Source organism: Papio anubis, chromosome 11 (genome assembly GCF_008728515.1).
Source record: "Papio anubis isolate 15944 chromosome 11, Panubis1.0, whole genome shotgun sequence".
In the NCBI taxonomy this organism is placed as follows: Eukaryota; Metazoa; Chordata; class Mammalia; order Primates; family Cercopithecidae; genus Papio; species Papio anubis.
Window position 1 is genome coordinate 122175402 of NC_044986.1, and position 27274 is coordinate 122202675.

Genomic DNA, 27274 nt, shown 5'->3' on the forward strand with positions numbered 1-27274 from the left:
CGAAACCCCGTCTCTACTAAAAATACAAAAATTAACCAAGCGTGGTGGTGGGTGCCTATGGTCCCCCGCTACTCAGGAGGCTGAGGCAGGACAATCGCTTGAACCCGGGAGGCAGAGGTTGCAGTGAGTTGAGATTGTACCACTGCCCACCAGCCTAGGTGACAGAGAAAGACTCTGTCTCTAAATAAATAAATAAATATTTAAAGTAGATTTCCTCTATGAATTTACTTGAATCATTTTGTCCATCAAGGCATAATCCAATCACCCCAACAAATAATTTAACACACATTACTATAGCTATGATCCAAATGTCAAATGGGAAAGGTGGATTGAGGGAGAAAAACGTTTCTGTGTAAAATAGTTGATGTGTACAGTGGACTGCAACATTGAGAAAGCAGAGGAAGAGAACTTACGATGACAACATTTTCTGTTACCCATAATCTCAAATAACATTTGAAAAACAATTTTAGTAATTTTACTTTTAAGATAAAGTAAACTACTGCTAAATGCAATTCTGTTTCGGTGGGTGTAAGCTTTACTTTATAAACAGAGTGTATTGTTCTATATTCTGCACTCTGAAATTCCTGCACTTGGTAATGAGAAGCCATCAGTGAAATTTGCTTGCAGCTAAATTAAAGCCCTCAATCAGCTTCTGACTATGCCAGTTAGTCTATTATAAGACAGTATTTCTTTTTAACATAATATTATATATATATGTGCTCTTGCAGATGTAGGTCCTAAAAGTTTGAGAAGTGCATGATTTATGCATAGTCTTTCAAAAGAGAAACTTTAATAGCACTTTTGATTCATAATTGCTTTGTTTTTCCCTAACACTTTAACAGTAGAACAGAGATATGGATCATCCCCAGTCATTTTTTTTTTTATTTATGTATACAGATGTAGGTAACCTCATTTATTTGGAAAGTGGCTGTGTTGCATTTAGACAGAGAAACTGGGAAACAGGGATACTATAAATGTGAACTGCATGTGCTGTGTGTAGCTCCACTCTGGCATCCTAATAATAGCAGAGTTTCTGAAGCTTAGGTATATTCTTGGAGTGACCCAATTCACTCAATCACTTCCCAGATACAATGAGAGGCTACTGAAGGGTCCAGGACCCTGGCGGATTGGAAGCCTTTGTCCGTATTTCAGAATATCTTTGTTCCAATAACAATAGGTGACATCCTGCATAATACAGCGCCATTTGTACAACTGGCTGCCAAAACTTCCTGTTTAGAACGAGGCAGAGGGATTTCTGAAAAGCCTGGATAGGTTAGTGAGAAAGGAAGCCAGACAATGCTGGGATTTCCAGGATTTTCTCTCCTTGAAGATGAAGCCAAATGTGCAGAGGTCAGGAGAAATGGTACTATTTCAAAGGGGCAACCAACAGCCATTGTTAGGACTGAGTTTACACCTCTGTGAGCTAACCAAAGCTACTTAGAAGACAAACATGCTTGTAACTCAGCTGGTTCCAAGCCCTTTTTTATAGCTCACCAAACATCCTGCTTATCGTCTTCAAATTTGAAGCTAGGCATTGAGTTGGTCCTTTTCCAAAGACCATCATGTATGAAAATAAAACAAGTTTTCCTCAAATTCTTGAAAATGTGTTATTGCAGTTTAATTTAATTTTGGTGTTTAAAACTTGTCAAAGAAAACAAAGCAATATATCTTCTTAACAAAGTGTCACTAAACAACAAAGCTGGAGGCATCACAATTCCTGATTTAAAATTCTGTGACAAGGCTGGGTGCTGTGGCTAATGCCTGTAATCCCAGCACTTTAGGAGGCCAAGGCAGACAGATTGCTTGAGTCCAGGAGTTCGAGACCAGCCTGGGCAACATGGTGAAATGCCATCTCTACCAAAAACAAAATACAAAAATTAGCTGGATGAGGTATGTGCCTGTGGTCCCAGTTACTTAGGAGGCTAAGGTGGAAGACTGCTTGAGTGCTTGAGCCCAGGAAGTAGAGGTTGCAGTGCACTGCTGCACTCCAACCTGGGCAAGAGAGTAAGATGCTATCTCAAAAAAAAAAAAAAAAAATACATTACAAGGCAATAGTAATCAAAACAGTATGACACTGACATAAAAACAGACACATAGCTGAGTGAAACAAAGGAGAGAACCCAGAAACAAATCCAAATATATGTGGTCAACTAATTTTTGACAAGGGCGCCAAAAACACACAGTGGGGAAAGGATGGTGTCTTTAATAAATAGTCCTGGAAAAACTGAATCTCTAAATGCAAAAGAATGAAATTGGACCCTTATCTTACACCATACAGAAAATAAATTCAAAATGATAAAGTAGCTAAATATATGACTGGAAATCATAAAACTTCCAGAAAAGAACATAGGGAAAACTTCTCAATGTTGATCCTGGAAACGATTTTTAAATATCCCATAAAAGCTCAGGCTACAGGAAAAAGCAAAAATAAATAAGTGGGACTACATTAAACTGAAAAGCTTCTGCACAGCAAAGAAAGCATTCGTCAAAATGAAAGGACAACCTTCACACTGAAAAAAATTGCAAATTATATATTTGACAAAAGACTAATATCCAAAATTTATAAAGAATTCTTATAATTCAATAGCAGAAAAATGAATAACCCAATTCAGAAACAGACAAGGGAGCTGAATCAACATTTCTTCAAAAAAGACTTAAGAATGGCCAAAAGGTATGTGAAAGGGTGCAAAACATCACTAATCATCAAGGAAATGCAAATTAAAATGACTATGAAATGGCTATGAAAAGACAAGCGATAATAAATGTTGGCAAGGGTGTGGAGAAAAGAGAACCCTATTACACTTTTGGTGGGAATGCAGATTGGTACAACCACTGTGGAAAACAGTATGGAGGTGCCTGAAAAACTTAAGAATAGAATTAACAAACGAACATCAGTTCCTCTTCTGGGAATACAGCCAAAGCAGTTGAACTCATCACTTCATAAAGACATCTACACTCTCTTGTTCATTACAGCATTTTTCACAATGGCCAATATATGAAATCCACCCAAGTGTCCATCAATGGACAAATGGATAAAGAAAACATGGTGTAAGTATATATGTACAAGAATATTATTCACTCTTAAAAAATAAGGATATCTTGTCATTTGCCACAACATGAATCAACCTGAAGGACATTATGCTAAGTGAAGTAAGTCAAACACGGAAAGACAAATGCTGCATAATCTCACTTATATATGGAATACAAGGACAAAAAGCACAGAAGGGTAGAGAGTAAAACTGAGATGACCATGGACTGGGTGGGGTTGGGAGAGGAAGTGGTGAAATGTAGGTCAAAGAATACAAAATAGCAGGTATGTAGGATGAAAAATGAGTCTAGACATCTAATGTACAACATGAAGACCAAAGCTAATAAGATTGGATCGTATTAGTTTTTGTTAAGTAAGTAGATTTTAGCTGTTCTCATCACACAGAAAAAGTGACTATGTAAGATGATAGACGTGTTAATCTGCTTCACTATGGTAATCATTTTACTACCTATATGTATCCCATAACATCATGTTGTAAACCTCAGATATACACGATAAAGTTTTGTTGTTGTTGTTGTTGTTGCTTTTACACAAAGTCTCACTCTTGTCCCCCAGGCTGGAGTGTAATGGCACAATCTTGGCTCACTGAAACCTCTACCTCCCAGGTTCAAGCAATTCTCTTGCCTCGGCCTCCCGAGTAGCTGGGATTACAGGTGCCTGCTACCACACCCAGCTAATTTTTGTATTTTTAGTAGAGACAGGATTTCACCATATTGGCCAGGCTGGTCTCGAACTCCTGACCTCGGTGATCCGCCTGCCTCGGCCTCCCAAAGTGTGGGATCACACGTGTGAGCCACCGTGGCTGGCCTAAAGTTTATTTAAAAAAAAAAAAAAATCCTTTACCCACTGAAAACAAACAACAAAAGGTATCACTAGAGAGTAATGCATATTTCTGGGATTGGACATGGGACCTAAAGAGAGATCTGGCAAACACATGAATCCCTCAGCCTTTTAAGCACCTAGCAAGCATTTATCTCACAGAGGGGCTCTGTACTGTGGGCCTTGGGTCTAAGCATGGGCTTCACGTGATCTCACATCACAGCTCTTCCTTTACTATGCAGTCATGAAATCTTGAGCAAATTGCTTCACCAAGCCTCTGCTTCTTCACTGGTAGGACGGAGATAACAGGAGCATCTTGTGTTTTGCAATGTAGGAAGAACAGATATGCTGACCACGTAATGGCCCTACCCACTGCAAATCCATAGAAGGGACACTCCCCACATGGATTCTCTTGAGAATCAGGGTTTAAAGCGACAGCCCCACAACATCTCAGTATTTCCAGCAGAGCTTTCCAAAGAGTTTCCAAATGGTCTAAATCCTTCTGGATGGTGACGCGTATCCCACAGTGGTGTTTGTCTCTGAGATTGGTCTTGGTTTATATGAAAAGAAAAGAGGTTCACTTGAGGTTTATTGATGCAAAACAAAAAAATGAAAAAAAAAAATTATTTGGCAACTTTTTTGTTTTGAAGAAAGAATACAGTTAGGATGAAAGCCCCAAAACACAATAAAGCTATAAAGCATGTTCTCTAAAAAAAATAATAGCTTAGATGTATTAAGCAGTTAGTCTAGGACAGGCACTGCTATTCACTTTATACGCAATCACATCTGTCATCCTCACACCCATCCTAGGAGGGAGAAGCCAATATGATCTTAATATAACTAATGAGAAAACTGAGGCTGCCAAGCCATTGAGAATCTCACCTAACACCACTCAGATTGTAAATGGGAAATCAGCCTTAAAACCTAGACATCATAACCCCAGCATTTCCAAACCTACCCACCATCCCACCACGCTCTGTGGCCTAACAGGATGAACTTTGCCTCCCAGCTGAAATTTCATGGACCCTGGAATTGGAGCATGGAATGAAATCACATAGCTTTACCAGGGAGGTTGGAGGAAGGCCTCCTGTAGCCTCTAGGTCTCATAAAAATGTTATAAATATGGGTAGACCCGGGAGTATTTCATCAGCTGGACCAGTATCAAGGCTTCCAAAGAGATCCCAGTATCATTCCTAACCAACCATGTGAAGATATGCATGTTAATAGCCTCTCTGAATCTCAGTAACTCACCTGTAAGATGAGAATGATAATATCTCACTCCTAGAGTCTTGGGAAGATTGGAAGATATCATCTACATGAAATGCTTACAGAAAGCCTGACAGAAAATGCTTTACACTGGTTTTTCTTGATGATTCTTGATCTTTAACTTATTTTTTATTCTATTTATTTATTTCATTTCATTTATTTTTCGGAAAGGAGTCTTGCTCTGTCACCCAGGCTGGAGTGCAGTGGCACCATCTCAGCTCACTGCAACCTCTACCCCCAGGCTCAAGCAATTCTCATGCCTCAGCCTCCCAAGTAGCTGGGATGACAAGCACGTTCCATCATATCTGGCTATTGATCTTTAACTTCTAACTCCCCACCACCCTGGATAAACTCACATCACCATTTTGCCTAAATCTGCTAGTTTGATAGGCCCCAACTGTTAATACAAAGAGAAAATAATGCATGCTCTAGGGTTGTCTGATTTCTGTGGTGTAAATTTGAAGCTACTAATGGCTATGATAAGAAAATTTATACCATGGAAACTGGCCAACACTACAAATCAGAGTTGCTGGTTTTTTGGTTTTTTTGTTTTTTTTTTAACCAAAATACCACTTTTCTTTTTTGTTTTTTAACTAGAACCTTCATCACGAATTCATCTGTCAATTCATTAAATATTTATTGATAAGATACCATTCCTGGGCTTGAGGATAGACCAGTGAATAGGAGAGGTAGGGCTCTGCCTTCATGGAGCCTACATTTTAGTGAAAGGTGACAAACCATAAACAAGTAAATCAGTGAACTTGACAATTTCAAATTGCAATAAAAGGTAAGAAGAAAATAAAGCAAATGTAAAGTGTGACTTGGGGAGGAGAGGCCATCACTCAGGGGCTGTAAGGAAAGGCACCTCTAGGAAGGTGACACCTGAATACAGCGAAGGATGGCAGGGAGCCAGCCACAGGAATAACCGGGGCAAGAAAACTCCAGGCGGGAGCACATGCACGCAGAGGCTATGAGGCAGAAGGAGACATAGCTGAGCCTGGAAATGCAGCCAGCCTGCCACTGCCAGATGAACACAGGGCATGGCTGTGTGATGATGATGGCAAGACAGGAACGAGAGCCAACCCTGACAGGGCCTTACAGGCCACACCTGGTGGTGCTTGAGTGGCACCAGCAGGTGCATCTGCAGCTCCAGCTGAGGCTGGATGAGGCAAGTGTTGGAAGAGATGGGGGCTTCCTAGCATGCTCCCATCTGAACCCTTGCTCTCACCTAATAGAACCCTACTCTATTCTCATTATCAGCTTTAGTGGTATCAAGCCCAGGACTAAGGCAGGCACTTCCCCAGAAGAAACACCAACAGAGACTGTCCATGGAACCAAATGATCTCCAAACTGAATCAAATAAGCTAGGAGACAATTCATCTTGAACAAGAGACAAGAGAAGTTTGTATATCTGCTACCAGTAGGCACTCTGATACAATATTTTGATTATGAGGTCATGTTGCACAACAACCAATTTCTCTAACTTGACAGGTACCAGATGCACACATTTAAGTTGTGTTGACAGAAGCTCAGCTGTATCCAGTGACTTGTGACGGGCATCTGTTTCCTTCTTTATTTCAACTGCATCCTTGCCCTGTTTCAGAACCCTGTCTAATACCTACAATTGTACCCAAGAAACACAATGTTGGGCAAGTGATTCAACACTGCTCTTCCTCGGGCTCCTCATCTATAAAATGAGCTAATAATATAACAGTCCATGCTGGAGTGGGCAATATGAGGCCTGGATAAATTGAGTTGATGCTTTTACAAGCCCTTAGAGCAATACCTGACACAGAGTTAAGTGTCCGATAAATATCAACTAAGAAATTGATCGCTAATCAACACTTCTCCATCTGCTCTTTATGGAATTTTGCTCTAGAAAAAAAAAAAAAGCAATCACAGAATTCAGGAGTCTGAATAACCTGTACAGGTTGAGCACCCCAAGTCTGAAAATCTAACATCTGAAATGCTCCAAAATTTCAAACTTGTTGAACACCAGCATGATGCTGAAAGGAAATCCTTATTTGGAGCATTTCAGATTTTGGATTTTCAAATTTGTGATGCTCAACTGATAAGTATAATGCAAATATTCCAAAATCCAAGATGATACAATTGGAATAAGGAAGAAAACAGATGTCTTTCACAAATCACGGGACAGAGCGGGGTTGTCATCAACCTGTCCCTGTACCTGAAGCTGTGGAAATCTGAAATGCTCCAAAAAATCCATAATCCAAAACTCTTCTGGTCCCAAGCACTATGAATAAGGGATACTCTACCGTCCTGTTGTTTATCCACTTTCTGCCCTTGGCTGGCAAAATTCCCCAGGGCAGGGGACTAAGATTTTCTTCCAGAACCTCCCTAGGAAGCTCTTCATGTAATTCTTATTTCCTCCTGCTCAGTCCTCTACAGAGAAGGGCAGACGATCAAAGCCAGTTTGGTTTGTAGCAGAGCAAGTGGTTCTTACTCTCCAGCAACACAGCCCAGTGCCCTAAGCCTTCTGGTCAACCACTCTTCATTATTTTTCCACTTTTTCCAGAAAAGTTGGGGTTTATTTGCATCCTTTTTAAAATATGTTACAGAGACATGAGCATAATCCATGCCCTCGGACAGAGGCGTCCTGTCAAGAAGGCCCCATCTCTGGGTCTAGGTCCTATGTGCCACTGAGGTCCCTGCAAAGCCCTTCTTTCCCAGCGCATCTGTCTGGGGTCACTTCTGACCCCAAGCTCTTTTCTTCCAATATTTGCACCTAACAAGCCTTTTTTTTTTTCTTGCATTTGTACTGTTTGAATCTCATCAAGCATATATTTGTGTGTGTTCCAATGGTAAAAATAATATTTTACCATTTACCTACTTTTTTCAAAGAGCATATCTCCTCTAAATAGTAAGTGGTAGGCAGCGTGCTGAGGGCTGGGGCTACCAAGGTGAGTCAGAGAAACCGCTGAGTGTGCTGTGCTACCTGCCTGGTGCAGGAAACAGACATCCGAACAGACCACAGGAAAGAAGTGGGTTCTGTGACAGTGAACAAATGTCCAGGAGGGACACGGGAGGCTGCCTCCAGGGCTGATCTAAAGAGACCCCCATGCCCACTCCAGGCTTTCTGGGGATTTTACTGCTGCTGCCACTGATGTGAAAGGCGGTCCGTGACGTCGGTGCTCTCCCTTCCTCTCTCTTCCATCCTTCCCAGGACTCTGTGCCTTGGGCCAGGCAAGCTCAACCTTAAAGAGTGGAGGAAGAGGTGAGAAAGAATGAATGAATATTGGCCAGGTGCGGTGGCCCACGCCTGTAATCCCAGCACTTTGGGAGACCAAGGCTGGTGGGTCTCCTGAGGTCAGGAGTTGGAGACCAGCCTGGCCAACCTGGTGAAATCCATCTCTACTAAAAATACAAAAATTAGCCAGACGTGATGGTGCAGCCTGTAATCCCAGCTACTCAGGAGTCTGAAGCAGGAGAATCACTTGAACCCAGGAGGGAGGTGGAGGTTGTAGTGAGCCAAGATCGTGCCACTGCACTCCAGCCTGGGCAACAGAGCGAGACTGTCTCAAAAAAAAAAAAAAAAAAAAAGTATATATGAGTGAATGAATCTACTTCTTTTTCTATTAAGACAAAAAGGCCCCAATTAGTATTTTCCAGAGGGAAAGAGATAGATGAGGTAATAGCAGCTGAGAGCACCTAGAAAAAAACAGCACTTCCTAGCTGTAGCTCTGTCCAGTGAAAACGCTTGACTCAGGGCAAGCACCGTGAAGCCCCAGGCAGGAGAGGCCAGCCCAGGAGGGCCCTCTGCCCGCCCCGACAGACCCCACTCACAGTCTCTGCCGAACTTCTGCCCGTGGAACAATGGCACTCCGAACTCCTGCTCCAGATCCTCATCTTCAGCTAACAAATCAGAAAGATGAACGTCCACAGGGAACGCAGAAAAGATCACAGAGATCCCTACCCAGGTTTGTCCTCTTGCTCAAAGAAAGAATGTTGTGCATTCAGGACGAGTAACGACTTGCTGTGGCTTATCTCCTTCAATCCCAAATAGTTCTCATAGTTGGCTGAGAGAGGAGAGACCAGCAGCCCGTAATACCATCTATGATGCCTGCTCCCTTCTCTCCCTTCCAACATTTCTCCCTGACAACCCCACACCAAGAATAAACAGACAGGAAAGCAATGATGAGCGACAAAATTTTGAGCAACAAAGCAGGTCAGGTGGGGAATGAATACTCCCTCAGCAAAACACGGAGGATCCGATTCAAGAGTCCATTGTGAATATAGGCACATAGGTTAAGTCTGCATACACCAAAAATAAAAATAACCATGCCTGATTTCAAGACTGAGAAAGAAGAAAAAACTTATTCGGATAGATACGGTGGTCATCTTCACAGCCTTTTGAGCTAGCCAATAGTCACTTCAGTGGCCTGAGGTTTGCAGTAACTCACTCTGGGTTCTGAAAGACACAGTGGGCTCACGGTCACCTTTGGGTGTCTCTCCCTGCACAGATAAACCAGCGGCAAGCCGAGGGCATGAGATAGAAGCCTGTCTACGAGGGAGGAATTATTTTTTACAGGCAATCTGTGTGCACCACTGGAAATGCTCTTCTGTGATGAAATTATGAACGCTTTCACATCAAACAAAAATGTCTTGTCTAAACCCTGGGTGAATATTGGATGTCATTTTTTTTCTGCTCGGCATTTTGATATAACTATGCAATAATCTCCAAGTAATTTCATGTTTACATATACCAGGTGACACATGGCATATGTGAAATTATGGCACTTAGTAAGGAATATTAAAGGCATCTAATGCATAATGAAAACTGTAGATTGAAGAATAAATTTTCTTCTACAGTTTTATAAGTAGTTGACAAAAAACTGACAGGAGAAAAATTCTTCCAATAATGGAAGTACTCTCAGGTTTAATTCTCCTATAACAATTCTCCCATTATGCATAAAGTCAAAGACAGAAGAAGTCATTGGGTTATTATCTAAAGAAAAGCATAGTTGCAAAACTATGGCAATCAATGCTGTTGAACATAATTCTGTGGATTAAAAAATTAATAATTTTATATGAAGACACATTGAATTAAAATTTTAGGTCAAGTGGATCTTTCAAAGACAGACTGATTACCATTTTGAACAAAAAGAATATGCCACGTGGTATAGTTTATGTCTACCCTTTGTCTAAGGAGGCAAAATAGATTTGAACAATTATTTAATTGAATCTACTTAACATCATTGATTATTTACACCTAAAATAACTGCTTGTTAAATATCAGGCTTTCTGTCTTAAAATTGTCCAGATCGTTGCCTCAGATCTCCAAAATGCTTTGCTATTAATACATGCCTAAATAAATATACCTAATTAAGCAAAACAAATGCAGATTTGGTTCACTAATCCTCTTCATCAACAAGGTCATTTATTAAACACCTATTTTGTGCTAAAAAGGAAGCTTGTGGTAATAAGCCTTTCTCCTGATTAAAAAAATTAAGATTTCGGAAGAGGCAGACCATGTTTTCTGCAGCCTGGGCCACATCACATCACAATTTTTTATTTCTTATTTTATTTTTTTTAATTTTTTTTGAGATGGAGTCTCGCTCTGTCGCCCAGGCTGGAGTGCAGTGGCCAGATCTCAGCTCACTGCAAGCTCCGCCTCCCAGGTTCACACCATTCTCCTGCCTCAGCCTCTGGAGTAGCTGGGACTACAGGCGCCCACCACCACCTGACACCCAAGCTGCAGCTGGGACTATAGGCGCCCGCCAGCACGCCCGGCTAATTTTTGTATTTTTAGTAGAGACGGAGTTTCACTGTGTTAGCCAGGATGGTCTCCGTCTCCTGACCTCGTGATCCACCAGCCTCGGCCTCCCAAAGTGCTGGGATAACAGGCGTGAACCACCACGCCCGGCCTTCTCTTTTTTTTTGAGATGGAATCTCACTCTGTCGCCCCGGCTGGAGTGCAATGGAGCAATCTCTGCTCACTGAGCCTCCACCTCCCTCCCGAGTAGCTGGGACTACAAGCAATTTTGCTGTGCCAGCCTCCCAAGTAGCTGGGACTATAGGCGTGTGCCACCATGCCTGGCTGATATTTGTATTTTTTATAGAGACGGGGTTTCACCATGTTGTCCAGGCTGGTCTTGAACTCCTGACTTCAAATGATCCATCTGCCCTGGCCTCCCAACATGCTGGGATTACAGGCGTGAGCCGGCGAGATTGAGCCCACATCACTCTTTAAGCCTCGCGTCCTCTGCCCGGTTAGGCAGCCTACCTCTGCCCACACAGCCCACCTTGTCTCAACTTCTACCCTTATTTGGTCCATTACATTTTCGGGTGCGATTTCTGCTTCACAGGTAGCAACACGTGCTAAAATCCTTCCAGGCACAGAGGGAATATCAGCTGCTGGATGAGCTCTTCCCCAATGTGGGACATCCATGGTTCATTGTTTAGAGCAGCTTAAAAGAATGACGTGTGTCCACATGTGCTAAAATGGAAACGCTTGAGCTACATGACATTTAAAGGAAATGGGCAGAAGCACGTGCAGGTTATTCTCCACCATCACTGCGCAGCCCCATTCTCTGCCTACTTAGCCCTGGAAGGTGGCGGCTGATTGAGTTTGGCTGAGTGAAGACAGCAGAGATGTCTGGGAGGCAGGAGCGACTTCAGGTTTTCCTCCCCTGTGCCCTCCCTACTTGGGCACCACCTCACGGCGATAACGGGGTTCTTCCTGGGTTCCTTGATCCCGGTGGCCTTTTTCAGGGTGCTGCCTCTGGCTGGGCTCCTTCACTAACGCGTGTCTTTATGTTGCCCTCAGTCCCGGGGTGCTGTGGCTCCCCACTTCCTGGTCTCTGGGGTCTCATTGTGTCCTTATCACATCCACCAGCAGGAGACACTGGAGCCAGGTCCAGCGTATTGAGACTGTTTTTAAGTAGTTTGAATGATATCTCATGATTTTTATTTGTTCTTAGAGGTCTTCCAAAAGGCAAAGAAAAAGAATACACTTTTTTTTTTTTTTGGCCAGGTGCAGTGGCTCATGCCTATAATCCTAGCACTTTGGGAGGCCAAGGCAGGCACATCGTTTGAGCCCAGGAGTTCAAGACCCACTTGGGCCACAGAGTGAAACCCTGTCTCTATAAATACTTTAAACACGAACCAGGCCTGGTGGCACTCACCAGTGGTCCCAGCTACTCAAGAAGTGGAGGTGAAAGGATCGCTTAAACCCAGTGGTCAGGACTGCAGTGAGCCATGATCGTGCCATTGCACTCCAGCCTGGGCAACAGGGTGAGACCGTGTTTCCAAAAAAAAATGCCGTTTTTGTAGCACAATAAAACATTTAATCTTTTCATTGTCATATAAGTCCATTGGATTCTGTTATTAAAAATCACCATTTTTATAACCGATTTTTAAAACATTTAATCTTCTAATGGTCATATAAGTCCACTGAATTCTGTTATAAAATCAAGATACATTACGGAATCTTTGAGGTCTTACTTTTCCCCTGTCTTAAAATGTTTCATTATTTTTTAATCTGAGGGATTATATCATTATTACTCATCCTTACTCAGCGATTATTCCTAATAATGCTAAAAAATATTAAAATAATAAGAGAGGGAGGCGATATGGAAGGCCTAGGAGGTGATGCAAATGCCAAACAAGTAATAGTTTCCAGTTTTCTTCTTCCAGTTTCCAAAGGATTGCACAATCTTCCGAGAAGGTTCGGAAAAAGACTGGCAGCAACATCTTTGTGAAATGTTGTAGTTCTCACTGACCAGCGTTGAGAAATCAGAACTTTTTATTTTCTATTTTTTATTAATGACAAATCAGAAAACTGACAGAGGAAAACCATCCACACATACTAATCAGAAGATGGAAGCAAAGAGACGGAGATGAGTTCTCTAGACTCCAGTGAAGTCAGAATGGAAGTGTAAGTGAAATCACAGATGGTGCACTTTCAGGAGATGATACTCTAGATTAATTTTCTTCAGCCCAAGAATCGTTGAGTGATAGTTACCAAGGGCCGAGAAAAGAAGTAGGAGGAAATTTTGGGGGGTGATGGAAGTGTTTTATGAGTTGATTCTTAACATTTATTATTCTACCTATACCTTTGAAAAAAATTATATACATGAAATGTTTGAACTTTGTTGTATGTGAAGCATGCCTCAGTAAGACTGAAATTATTGATTATCCATCACTGTATAACAAACTACCCCAGAACATAGTGGCTTAGAACAGCATACATTTACGATCTCAGCTTCTTTGGGTCTGGGATCTGGCACAGCTCGGCCAGAACCTTCCACAGGTTGCAGCCAGCAGCAGCTGGGCTGTGGTCACCACATAGCTCAGCCAGGAAGGGGTCACTTCCAAGCCACAGGGTTGTTGGCCAGACATAGCTGCTCACAGGCTGTCGGTTGGAGGCCGCCCTCAGGTCCCTGCCTCTCCACGGGGGCTTTCTCCACCATGGCAGCTTGCTTCATGAAGCACCAGCTCTGGAGGGCGGTGGAGCCTGCTACCTCGGCAGTCACGTTTCATAACCTAATCCTTGAAATGAGACCCCCTCACTTCTTCTGAGTTCTGCCAGGGAGAACCAAGCCACTAAGTCCAGCCCCCTCTCCAGAAGCCAGGGCACCCAAGGGTGGTGTGAATATCAGGGGACGGGTGTTATCAGCAGCTGTTTAGAAGTCTGCCCACCACAAATATATCTCTATGGACCACCAGGAACCTTTTCTCTAATGAAAAGTTTACTTTTCATTATGCCTTTATTCTCATGCCTATAAACTATCTGTAGAAAAAACTTAAAAAATAGTTAAAATGTACAATTATGAAGCGTCTTTTAGACCCAGACAGCACATGGCAACTATGTTTTCAAGTTGCTGAGGCCTCACTCTGCTGAGAGTTAACTCTGAGTTGTCTCCACCAAGAGCTTCTCATTTGAGTCACCCTGCATGAATTTTGCTTCCTTCAGGAACCCTCATTGATAAAAACAATGCATAGAATTTGAAAACGTTGGGTTTTTTTGTTTGTTTTTGTTTTGTTTTTAAGGAACTCATAGTTTAGAAAACACCAAAAAGAACGAAGATGTGCAGTGAGGCTGATGCTGCGTCACTGGCTCCAAGATTTCCTGGAAAGGTTGAGTGTGTAGAGGTCATGGTGTTTCTGCCCCTCTGCTGTATTTGGTTAAAAACAAGCCAAAGGAATTGCTCGGTACACTGGCAAGTATTTCCTCCAATGTTGCTTCCGCTGTTGTTCATTCATTTCTTTCCAAGCAAAATTGAGAAAGCTGAATACACATTTTGGTGATCAAAAGTGGTGGAGAAATAGAGAGTCTAAACCCTCCCTCTGGAAGTGAAGAGCTTCAAGGATAACACACGGCTGGATTGTTTTCTCATGTTTACTCCGTCCCTTACCATAGGAATGTTTTCATATACAAACACTATGCCTTGGCAGGCGAGTCCCCTTCGGGTACCTAAGACTCCATCTTACTGCACACGCTTCCTCTGTGATTCAGTTTTAACGACATCATAGCTCACGACTCATAAATTCCTTAGATGATTGTTTGTTCGTAACAACACAGATTTTAAGAGATAGCGAGAAAGTCAGCCTGAACCCAGAAGAATAATTTACCTGCAACTCGCATGTTCAGAAGTCGTTGTGGAACTCCCAATAGGTGAAATCTTGTTAGATATCTGAATTTCAAGGTAAATCATATATATCTTCAGATATGAGAGAGATATTTAAACTAATACCGATTCTTATAAAAGGATCTAAGGGATGCCTCATGTTGATGATAGGACTGGCTTGGTTCTAGAAAACCTATGTAGAGATGGTGTTTTTAACAGTGATTTGAATTGATTTCAGAGTCCCCCTTCCTCCTCCGCCTTCCACCGCCTCCCCCTCTCCCTCCCGCCCCGTCCCCACATCACTAATTAGTTGTGTGGCTTGCAGGCATTCCTGACCACTCTGTGAGCATCTGTTCCTTCTCTAAATTCTAGTGGTATTTTCTTCATGGGCTTTTTGTAAATACTAAGTCGGAGAAGAAATCACTGCAGCCTGTTGCCTGTTCTCACTTTTCTCCCCCTTTTTTCCCTCCTAATCTTGCCTAAGAGAATTAGGTTCATTAAAGAATAGTAATAAGGAAATTACCCTATTGTGGCCATTTTGGCCAAAGCTATAAGGCTCTGAGGCTCTAATGTTCTCAAAACAATTTCTATTTTAAAGGTATGTGGTCACCTAATCACTTCAATCCCCACAGGGTCCATAACAGTAGATTGCCACTTTGCTTATTTTACAGATAAAGAATCTGAAGAGAAACGAAGACTGGCAATTTAGAAACACAGCTGTCACTACAAAATTGAATCTATTTGTGTCTAAAAGTAACTGTGTATTCAATGCTTGGGCTCAAATAATAAAAGAAAGAAAAAGAAAAGGGAGCAGAAAACTACAAAGTCATTGCAAAGATAAGTGAGTGTTAGGGCTAATATATTTTTGTCAATAAGCTTAAAAAATTGAGAAAATTATGTTGAGAAAATTATGTTTCTTTTTTTCTTTTCCTTTTTTTTTTTTTTTTTTTTTTGGTGAGATGGAGTCTCGGTCTGTTGCCAGGCTGGAGTGCAGTGGCATGGTCTCGACTCACTGCAACCTCCGCCTCCCGGGTTCAAGGAATTCTTCTGCCTCAGCCTCCTGAGTAGCCAGGATTACAGGTGCCCGCCACCACACCTAGCTAATTTTTGTAGTTTTAGTAGAGACAGGGTTTCATCATGTTGGCCAGGATGGTCTTGATCTCTTGACCTCGTGATCCACCCACCTCAGCCTCCCAAAGTGCTGGGATTACAGGCGTGAGAAACCACGCCCGGCCATTCCTTTTTTTTTAAGTCCTCTGGGGAATGGTTCATTTCAGAGAACCTCTGACCTAAATTGTTGTGATATTATCATACTTTATCTACTGGTATGAACCCAATATAGGAGAGATGGATGATTACAACTTTGACTTGTGTTCTCCTGGACTCTTGAAAATATCCTCCCTCCAGACTACCTGACTCAGATAACTGCAGTCTCCTCTTTGGTGAGATTTCTTCCCTATCTCCCTAACCCCAACATGGCAGAGTCGGCCACTTCTTCCTTTCAATCCCCTCAACCTCCTAGGCTTTGTTGTATAATAACTCAGTCAGAAACTCCTCTACTATTTTCTATTTTTCCTCTTTCTGGGCCATCAAGAACCACATACAAATTTAGAATCAGTTTCTGAACCACACTGTTTGCTAGTAACTATCCAGGTGGAAAGATGAGGCCAGTATTTCTAGCGTCTTCCTCATGGTGGTCCATCTTTTCTCTTCAGTTTCCTAAAACAACAACCTGAGCATGGAAATCCCCCAGTGATAAGGCTTCGTGGGTTCCTCATTATTTCAGAATTAAAGCCAAAGTCCTTATCAGACCTCTGGTCTGCCTCTCCTGCCCTCTCTGCCACTGCAAACCTTCTGCACCCGACATCCTTGCCCGATCAACCTGCCTGTCGTTCCACAAGCACCCCCTCAAGTGCACTGTTGCTAAAGGAATTTGTTTGTTTAAAAAGCCTTATCCTTTAGTCTATGCAGTCCTTTAGGTTTATTCCTAATCTTACCTCAAGGGGTGTTTTCAAATCAAAAGACCTCACTCTCTCTGTCCCCCGATACCAGTAGAGCTGGTTTATTGTTATAGACATATCTTAGCATACCTGGTATCAGAATTGTTTCCATCTGTGTCTTCCTCCAGGCTGATTTCTAGGGTTGCCTAATTTACTCCCATGGTGCTTAAGACAGTGTTTCGGACATGGCAAGAGATTAATAATTCTTGTCTGACTGTACATAATCTGAGGACTGAATATATTACTCCTAACCCCAATATTTGGTCTGAGTTTGGGTCCATTGTCACATGAAGCCTTATTTCAGCCAACACTCCACATGTCTTACCTACTTATATCCAAATGCCCTCAAGTCACCTTTTCTTGGCTATCTAATAGAGTTAAAGCGTCACCTGGTCCTCATTTAACTTTTGACATCCTGCCCAAATGCTGCCACATCTTCAGCCTTTCCCATCTCAGGAAATAGCTAAGCCTTTTACCTCATTACTCAGGTCAGAAAATAAGTCATCTATTTTTCTTCTCCTCCACTTACTTTCATTAGCATGTCCTCCCAACAGTCATCACAGGCAGGGTGTGGTGGTTCACGCCTGTAATCCTAACACTTTGGGAGGCCAAGGCAGGCAGATCACCTGAGGCTAAGAATTCGAAACCAGCCCGACCAACACGGTAAAACCCCATCTCTACTAAAATTACAAAAATTAGCCAGGCACCGTGGCAGGCGCCTGTAACCCCAGCTACTCTGGAGGCTGAGGTGGGAGAATCACTTGAGCCTGGAAGGCAGAGGTTGCAGTGAGCCAAGATTGTGCCACTGCACTCCAGCCTAAGCCACATGCCTCAAACAAACAAACAACAACAACAACAAAAACAATCATCAGAGTATATCTATATATATCAGTATATTAATATATCAATATATATCAATAGAATGAGATATATTCTATATTAGATATTATAGATATATTCTATTGATATATATCAATAGAATGAGATATATAGAGATATTGTTCTGTATCTATATCAACAGAATAAGATACATATATTGATATTGATATGTGTGTATATATATACACATCAATAGAAAGAGATATAGAATATATCAATATATCTTCAATCTAACAGCTTCTCATGGCCCCATCTGTGCCACCTGAGAACAAGCCTTCATCACCTCTTATGTGGCACACTGCAGTAGGGACCCCCAACTGGTGTTCCTGCTTCCCATCAAGTCCCCGTACTAGCCTGGCAGCTACTGAACCCCTAAAGCACCCTTGCCCTGAGTATCTCAGGATGCTCACCCTCCCTGGCATGCACTTGTTCTGCCATCCTTCACTGTCTCCCCTTCTCTCTAGATCCTCGCTTCCTCTCCCATCCTGACATACACGACTCCAACTCCTCTTCCATCCTGGATCACACTGTGCCCCAATGATCTCTGAACATCAACAACTCTGTATTAAAATCCCTTCATTTCTGCTTAGGAATCATATGCTATTTGGTTTCCATGTTCTTTAGAAGTTATTTTCTACTAAGCTTGAACTGTCAGTAAAAGCTGACTCAGAGACTGGACACTCATCCAGTGCTAGGAAATACAGGAAAAAAATATTTACTGTGAAGGGTTATTAATTATTTAACACTACCAGAAACTTGTGTTCTGCCTTTTAAATATTAAGTTGGTGCAAAAGTAATTGTGGTTTTTGCCATTACTTTAAATGGCAACAATTACTTTAAATGGCAAAAACCACAATTACTTTCAATGACTTTTGCACCAACCTAAATACTTAGAAGCTAACTAGTGGCCAGGGAGCTGTCATCACAAAAGGCCTGTGAAACGACGTGGCACTGCCGTCGTGAGAGCACTTCTTTCTACTTCTGTTTTGCTGTGAAACAAAAAAAGGTTAAAGAGGAATCAAGAGGCGTAAACAGAAAAGGGACTTTCCATGAGAGAATTTTTAGAAAAGGTTCTGTGAGATCACCCTTGTTCTCGATGAAGGACCCCTAACGGCCCATCCCTGGGCCAACATCCCCTGGAAAGTGTGTGGAGAACCCCACAGAAGGTATTGATGGTTTCTTGAATGTACTTGTGCTTATAATGATTGACAGTATAGGTTGCCAAACAAAAAAAAAAAAGTCCAGTCTGTTTCAACATATTCCTTGGATGGCTTAATACATTCTCAAATGAAAAACAATAGAACAAATCAACCACACACCTTTATGCATTGCTGTCAATTAATTCGAAAACAATAGATGTTGCATGACCATTTCTTTCAGGATTATGATGCCCAGAGAGTGGCCAGCCTTCTGAGTGATGTCCTAATAAGATGATGCCCTAACTCTTCACTGGGTCATAGGAGCAAACATTTCCTTGGGTTGGTGCAAAAGTAATTGAGGTTAAAACCAACCACAATTTTTGGTACCTTTGCAGCAAACCTGATACATAACTTTTAAAGTTATCCAAACTGTGCACTATTCTTCATAACTATTTTTTGTGTGTGAAAATAAACTAATTAAGAGGAAATCTAATAGAGTTGAAACAGACTGCACTTTTACCCTGTCCTGTTAAAGGGATAAAGGGAGTTGACTGCTAAGTCATGACGTCTAAATCAAGATCCCACTTGGTAGCAATGCACCTGAATCCTGTGTCCCAGCAGTACATCGAACTGAAAGTGTGGTGCTGGACTCACAAATGTAAGAGCACACGCAAGAGCTAATGATCCCATTTTAGAAATTGAGACTAATTATAATAGACATGCATTCAATGTTGACAGCATTAATAAATCAAGGGGAAAATGTATACTTTCTCATATAATGTTTCATTACTTAAACTATTTTGAATGTATACGTGCATGTGTAGTCATTTGTTAATTTTCTTATGGAAAGGATCTGGTAGGGTAGTTTTTGTTTTGTTTTGTTTTGAGACAGGATCTTGATCTGTCACTCAGGCTGGAGTGCAGTGGCATAATCGTGGCCCCCTGCAGCCTCAACCTCCCAGATTCAAGAGATCTTCCCACCTCAGCTTCTTATGTAGCCCCAGCTACATAGGTATACCTGCACACCACAGGCCTGTGCCGCCATGCCTGGCTAATTTTTTGTACTTTTTGTAGAAATGGGGTCTCACTGTGTTGCCCAGGCTGGTCCCAAACTCCTGGGCTCAGGTGATCCACCCATGTTGGCCTCCCAAAGTGCTGAGGTTACACCTGTGAGCCACTACACCCAGACTGGGAGTGTATATTCCTTTGATTCTCAACATAGAAACTGACATATTGTTAAGAATATAATGAGAACTCAATACGTATTGGTTGATCTAATAAGTCTCTATATAACTTGGTCATTACATGACTATTATAAATTTCATACATTTCACATAGATGGATTTAAAATACATTCATTTAAATTTTAGATTGTTTGGAGGTTCAGTGTTTCTAGTTAAAACATACTATTTTTCAAAGTTATGGCAGTGATGCCTTACCCTCATATAGGGATATAATTTGAAATGGTTTTTTTTCACAGTATGTTCTCACATAATCACTTTTGGTGTTTTTTTTGTTTTTGTTTTGTTTTGTTTTGTTTTTGAGACGGAGTCTTGCTCTGTCAGCCTGTGCTGGAAGTGCAGTGGCCTAGATCTCCACACCGCAAGTCTCACCGGGTTCAATGCCTAATTTTCCCGCCTCAGCCTCCCAAGTAGCTGGGACTACAGGCTCACCACCGCCTCGCTAGTTTTTGTATTTTTAGAGACAGGGTTTCACCGTGAAAGCATAGATGGTCTCATCTCTATCCCCACCTGCCTTCGCCTCCCAAAGTGCTGGGATTACAGTGGCTGAACCACCACGCCACAATCACTTTTATAAAGTAGATTTTTTTTTGGTTTTTCTCCAACTTTTATTTTAGATACAGGGGAACATGTGCAGATTTGTTACACGGTTATATTACACGATACTGAGGTTTGGGGCACAGAAAGTCCCATCTCCCACGGAACGAGCATAGAACACATTTTTTTGTGGGGTTTTTTTTTTGTTTTGTTTTTTGTTTTTTTTGAGTCAGGGTCTCAATCTGTGGCCCAGGCTGGAATGCAGTGGTGCTATCATAGCTCACTACAGCCTCCAAATCCTGGGCCCAAGCAATCCTCCTGCCTCAGCCTCTAGAATAGCTTACTACAGACATGTGCCTCCACACTCAGCTCATGTTTTTACTTTTAGTAGACATGAGGTCTTGCAATGTTGCCCAGGCTGATTTCAAACACCTAGCTTCAATCGGTCATCCCACCTGGACCTCCCAAAGTGCTGAGATTACAGGCGTGAGCCACCATGCCCTGCCATTGAAGTAGATATTTTTAACCCCATTTTATAGATAAGAAACCCAAGGCTCAGCAAGTGTGAATATAATTTCCAAAGTTGTATATTTTATATAAGAACAGTTAGCCCTTAAACCACGTATCCTGACTTTTAGTTCAGTGGGTTTTTTAGTTTGTTTGTTTGAGATGGAGTCTCACTCTGTCACCGAGGCTGAAGTTCAGTGGTGTGATCTCAGCTCACTGCAGCCTCCCCTTCTTGGGTTCCAGGGATTCTCCTGCCTCAGCCTCCTGAGTACCTGAGACTACAGGTGCCCACCACCACACCTAGCTAATTTTTATATTTTCAGTAGGGACAGGGTTTCATCATGTCAGACAGGCTGGCCTTGAACTCCTGACCTCAAATGATGCACCCACCTCAGCCCTCCAAAATGCTGGGATAACAGGCGTGAGCCACCGTGCTGGGCCTACTTCAGCCATCTTTATGCTGTGTCTTGGTTAAATGCTTTTGATTCTTCATGAGCTAACTCTCATTCAATTTTACAATTATTTTATTTAATTTTGCTGTTTCTTCCTAGTTTCCTAGATAATTATCTTCAGTTAAAAAAGTGCGTAGAAAAGGTGTGTCAAAGTGCTACCATCTCATTGATCCTCTCTCTTTTTTTCTTCTTTCTTTTCTCTTCTCTTCTCTTCTCCTCTTTTCTTTTCTTTCACAAGGTATCTCACTGTTGCCCAGGCTGGAGTGCAGAGTGTGGTCACGGCTCACTGCAGTCTCAATCTCTCAGGCTCAAGCAATCCTCCTGCCGCAGCCTCCAGAGTGGGTGGGACCACAGGCATGTGCACCACGATGACTGGCTACTTTTTGTATTGTTTTGTAAAGACAGGGTTTCGCCATGTTGCCCAGACTGGTTTCAAACTCCTGGGCTCAAGCAATCCTCCTGCCTCGGCCTCCCAAAGTGCTTATATTGCAGGCATGAGCTGCCACGCCTGGCCATCACTGACCCTTTCTAAAGGGCAGTATAAAAAGGTGAATGAGCACAGTTCCGATCAAAGATCCAAGCATCAGCTTGGCTTTGCTGGGTCCTGACTATGAAGCTGTCTGGGCCTGAGCTTCCTCAAAGGTAAAGAAAGAATAATAATAATAATAATAATAAAACCTTTACTTCCCAGGGTTGGAAAGATGATGAAATGAAACAGCTCTGGATAAAAGCATCCTAAAATTTATAGGTTTACGTATTTAGCAAATTGAACCTAATTGAAGATCTCTACAAGGAGCCAAAACAGAATATGCCTAATCATGAAAAAATGCAAGAAGAGCAAAGATGCGTCGAGTGCCTCTTTCATGCCAGGTCCTGAGCAAGCAGAAAACAATGCAGACAAATGTCCTCACCTGCAGGGAGGTCACATGGTGCTCAACAAGCTGGGCATGAGGCAGCCGTGTCATGTCTCAGGCCGCCTCCTATGCCATGGCTCTAGATAAAGCACAGAGCTGGATAGCAGGGCCAGACAGGGGAAGGGGATGCCTACAAAGACCTGGAGGTGTCTTTAAGGGGAGAACATTCCAGGTAGAGGCAAAGACCCTGAGGAAGAAATATTTAAAGAGGGTCGGGCGGATGGCTCAAGTCTCTTATCCCAGCACTTTGGGAGGCTGAGGTGGTTGGATTACTTGAGGTCAGGAGTTCAAGATCAGCCCAGCCAACATGGTGAAACCCCGCCTCTACTAAAAATGCAAAAATTAGCCATGCATGGTGGTGAGCACCCATAATCCCAGCTACTCGGGAGGCTAAGGCAGAAGAATCACTTGAACCCAGGAGGTGGAGGTTGCAGTAAGCCAAGAAGATCACACCACTATACTCCAGCCTGAGTGACAGAAGAAGACCCTGTCTCAAAAAAAAAAGTTTATAGAATAAGCATACATATACATATATATATGTGTGTGTGTATATATATATAAAAAATATTTTAAAAGGGGTGTGTAATAGGAGATCAAATCAGAGAAGTAATGAGGGTGCATAGGGTGGGGACAGATTGTGCAGAGCTCCTAGGCAATACAAGCTCTGAGCAAAATAGGACATCCTTGAAGGATTTGGAGCTAGAAGCAACCTTCCCACTTTACTGTGATGTAATGGCTGAACTGTGGAGAACACACCTTAGCCTCCAAGACGACCCCCAGAGCCCCCATGTCTTGGTGCTCATGCCCAGGTGTAATACCCTTTCCTTAAGTGTCCACTAGACTTATGGACTTGTTCTTAATACATATAATACTGCAGAAGTGCTGGAAGGTCACTTCTGGGATTAGGGTACATGAAGACTGTGGCTTCCAACTTGGGTGCAGTTTCCCACTCTCTTGCTTATTCATTCTGAGGGCAGACAGCTGTCGTGGAACTAGGGTGGCCTCTGACCAACAGCCAGTGAGAAACAGAGACCCTCAGTCCGTCAACCTGTGAGGCCCAGAGTCCAGCAACAACCATGTGAGTGGGCTTTGAAGCAAATTCTCCCAGTCGCACCTTCAGATGAGACTGCGGCCCTGGAGGACAACCTCGCTGTGACCTCCTGAGGGACCCTGAGCTACAGGTACTCAGCTAATGTGAACTTAGATTCCTGACCCACAGAAACTGAGATAATAAATGTTTGTTGTTCTAAGCATTTATATTACTCTGGAAATCACTAAGGTTGGAGCAATTTGTTACATGGTAACAGGTAGCTAATTCACAACCCAGTGGTTGAAGGCTGAAGGGCAAGAGGCTGTTGCAATTATGCAGGCAAAGGTGGTCACATCTTAGACCAGAGTAGTAGTAGCAGGGAAAATGATGGGATGTTGAGAGTGAAATCAGTTGGGTTTACACTTAAATAAGATATGGAATCTAAAGAAGGTGGAGAGTCAAAAATGCATCCAAGATGTTTGCCTGAGCCACTGGGGTGATGGAGATGACTGACACAGGCGGATACACCTGCCAGAGGAGCAGGTCAGGAAAGATTAAGTCAGGAGTTTGGCTTTTGATGTGTGAAGTTAAAACATCCATATGGTGGGAAGGATGAGACGGTAACTGTATGTACAAATCTGGAGTTCACTGTATAAGACTTGGATAGAGACAAAAAGTGAGAGATTATCATTATATGGTATTTAGAACTCTGAGGAGTCAAAAGGCCCCAAGTGTGCTAATGTTTAATGTTTAGATGTTGAAAATGCAAAGAAAGGTAGGTAGAAGGAAAATCAGAAGACAGAGTTTTTTCTGGATGACAAGTAAAGAAAGTAATTCAAGAACAGGAAAGAACAATACGGGGCACACCACAGAAATTTGGGAATGATGGGGAAAAAAGTTGTAGGCAAGTCTAGCTCAAGTTGTCCTTCTGAATAGAAACAATATATATATTACTTAACTATGCATTAAGCAAATGCCTGAACAAACATTCTCCTCTTTGGAAACAAGCTACTTTCACTGCTAAAGCAGTATTGGTCATACAGAGGGTATTGGTTTGTTTCCTTCAAAAATTAGAACTAAACTTTCATAACAACTGCCACCACATTCTTTAGGAGTCTGTACTGTAACCCTACCAGGAGAGATAATTGCCTATAAAATAATTTTAAAGCTGGACACTTCCACCCAAATTTATATCCCTTGCCAATGCAAATTGCTGTTTACAAAAATCTTCGAAGTCCTTCTAATCTAGGACTCCTTTCTGCAAAGTAGGCAGATAGTTGGAATGATAACCTATTCTGTGACTTGAATTCTTTGACAGTGTTATTTGCTACCCAGATGAGTCAATATTCGAGTTCCCATAATTTAGATGCATTGTTTTAAATATGTGCCAACCCAATTTTCATATGTTACCTCAGCGTTTCTCGCCTTGATCACTGCAGTCTTCCAAAAGAAGTTTAGTCAACATTAATACAAATGGAAATCTTCTTTAAAAAAGAAATGGAAGTTTTTCACACAGGCTTACAAAACTAATTAACAGCTGACTAACTAGAGACTGTGGAGGAGTGATATAAAGTCTCTCAGTTCATGGATATTAGTGCAATGAGAGTACAGCCATCAGAAATCTGAAATAGAAGCTGGGCGCGGAGGCTCATGCCTGTAATCCCAGCACTTTGGGAGGCCAAGGTGGGCAGATCATGAGGTGAGAAGCTTGAGACCAGCCTGGCCAACATGACAAAACCCCATCTCTACTAAAAGTACAAAAAATTAGCTGGGCACGGTGGTGTGCTCCTGTAGCCCCAGCTACTCAGGACACTGAGGCAGGAGAATCACTTGAACCCTGGGGGCAGAGGTGGCAGTGAGCCAAAATGGTGCCGCTGCACTCCAGCCTAGGTGACTGAGAAAGACTCCATCAAAAAAAAATCTGAACGAGAGAGCATGTAAACTGATTCCAGGAGGAGATCCAGGGTATGTGGAGCCTGATGCTCACATACCTTAAGGATCTCATTTTATTAACAAGAATCCAAAATACAAATATTAAAGTCCTCATTTTTGGGGAAAGAGAAACACAATAAATTATGAATGTTATAAGATGACAAATACCATAAGCATCACACGTTCCAGAAGAATTACATAATACTTGATTGAGTCACTGCCTGGCATATTTCAAACACAACTTTCCTATATTTTTTAGTGACCTGTTCTTTGAGTGCTTCTTTGTGTCAATGATTTTGTAACATCCTTTTGTAGAGATAGCAGAGAGATTATTCCGTCTTTCCCACAGTAGCTGTCATCCAAAACTAGTTTTTCATAGCTTAGAGAAGTGACTTTCAGTTTTGCAACTCCTTGTTGATAATATCAGATAAATTTTTGAGGTTCCTGGTCGAATTTGGGAAAACCGCCATCAACTTCTTTCACACATTAACTTTAAAAATGTCAGGGCATCTCATTATTTGTGTGGAATAACTAGTTGTAAATTACTGTTTAATCTTCCTATTTGAAACTTATCTTTTTTTTCAGTAAATTGCTACTTTCAGTATGATCCTAAACATTCTTGTACAATTTACTTCTCAGCCTGAGAATAACTTCTACAGATGTCATTATTCCTATTGCTTCTGTTTCATGTTTTATTGATTTTTATCTGATTTTTCTCTCAGTTCTTTTGTAAATAACTTTTATTTTATTTTATTTCATTTTATTTTATTTTATTTTATTTTATTTTATTTTTGAGACTGAGTCTTACTCTGTTGCCCAGGCTGGAATACAGTGGCATGATCACAGCTCATTGCAGCCTCAGCCTCCTGCACTCAGGCGATCCTCCTGTCTGTCTCCGTAGTAGCTGGGACCACAGGCGTATGCCACCACACCCAGCTAATTCTTTAATTAATTTGTAGAGATAGAGTCTCCCTACATTGCCCAGGGTGGTCTCGAACTCCTGGGCTAAAGTAATCCTCCCACCTTGGCCTCCCACCGAAGTTCTGATATTATAGGCATAAGCCTCCACACCTGGCCTGCATGTAACTTTAAGGATGCCTAAAAATGGTATCATCTAAAGTCACAAATTTAGAAGTCTGGAATTTCTCACTTTATTGAAACATTCCAAAATGACTTTCTCAATTGCTACTAAAATGGCATAATCCCAACTTAACTTCCTCTGAGGCCCCAAAAGTTCCCTGTAGCTTCCACCACCAGCTGCAGTGTGGATAAGTCAAAGCGAAAAGGAACGGCGACCTTAACCAGTGTGGTTACGTCACTTTTGAGAAATACATACAACGTATGACCATGTGAACTCTTGAGGGAGGCCCCACAGCTGCTTTAGTTCCATGGAAAATCCACTTCTGATTAAATGCATAGGTTGCCTTCCACAAAACACAGGAACATATAAATTGCAATTATCAGATTCTGCTATCTCGGGATGAAGAAGGTTAGAAAAATGCCACCAATCTTCCCACTGGGACTCTAGACCTCTGCAACTTCTTTTTAAAAATCTATGGCCAGTCAGCCAGGCATGGTGGCTCACCTCTGTAATCCCAGCACTTTGAGAGATTGAGGCAGGTGGATCACCTGTGGTCAGTAGTTCGACACCAGCCAGGCCAACATGGCAAAACTCCATCTCTACTAAAAATACAAAAACTTAGCTGGGCAAGGTGGTGGGTGCCTGTAGTCCCAGCTACTCAGGAGGCTGAGGCAGGAGAATCGCTCAAACCCAGGAGGTGGAGGTTGCAGTGAGCTGAGATCGCGCCACTGCACTGCAACCTGGGCGACAGAGCGAGACTCTGTCTCAATAAAGCAAAAAAAGGAAAAAAAATAGTAAAATAAAATAAAGTAATATCTATGGCCAGTCAAGTAAACTG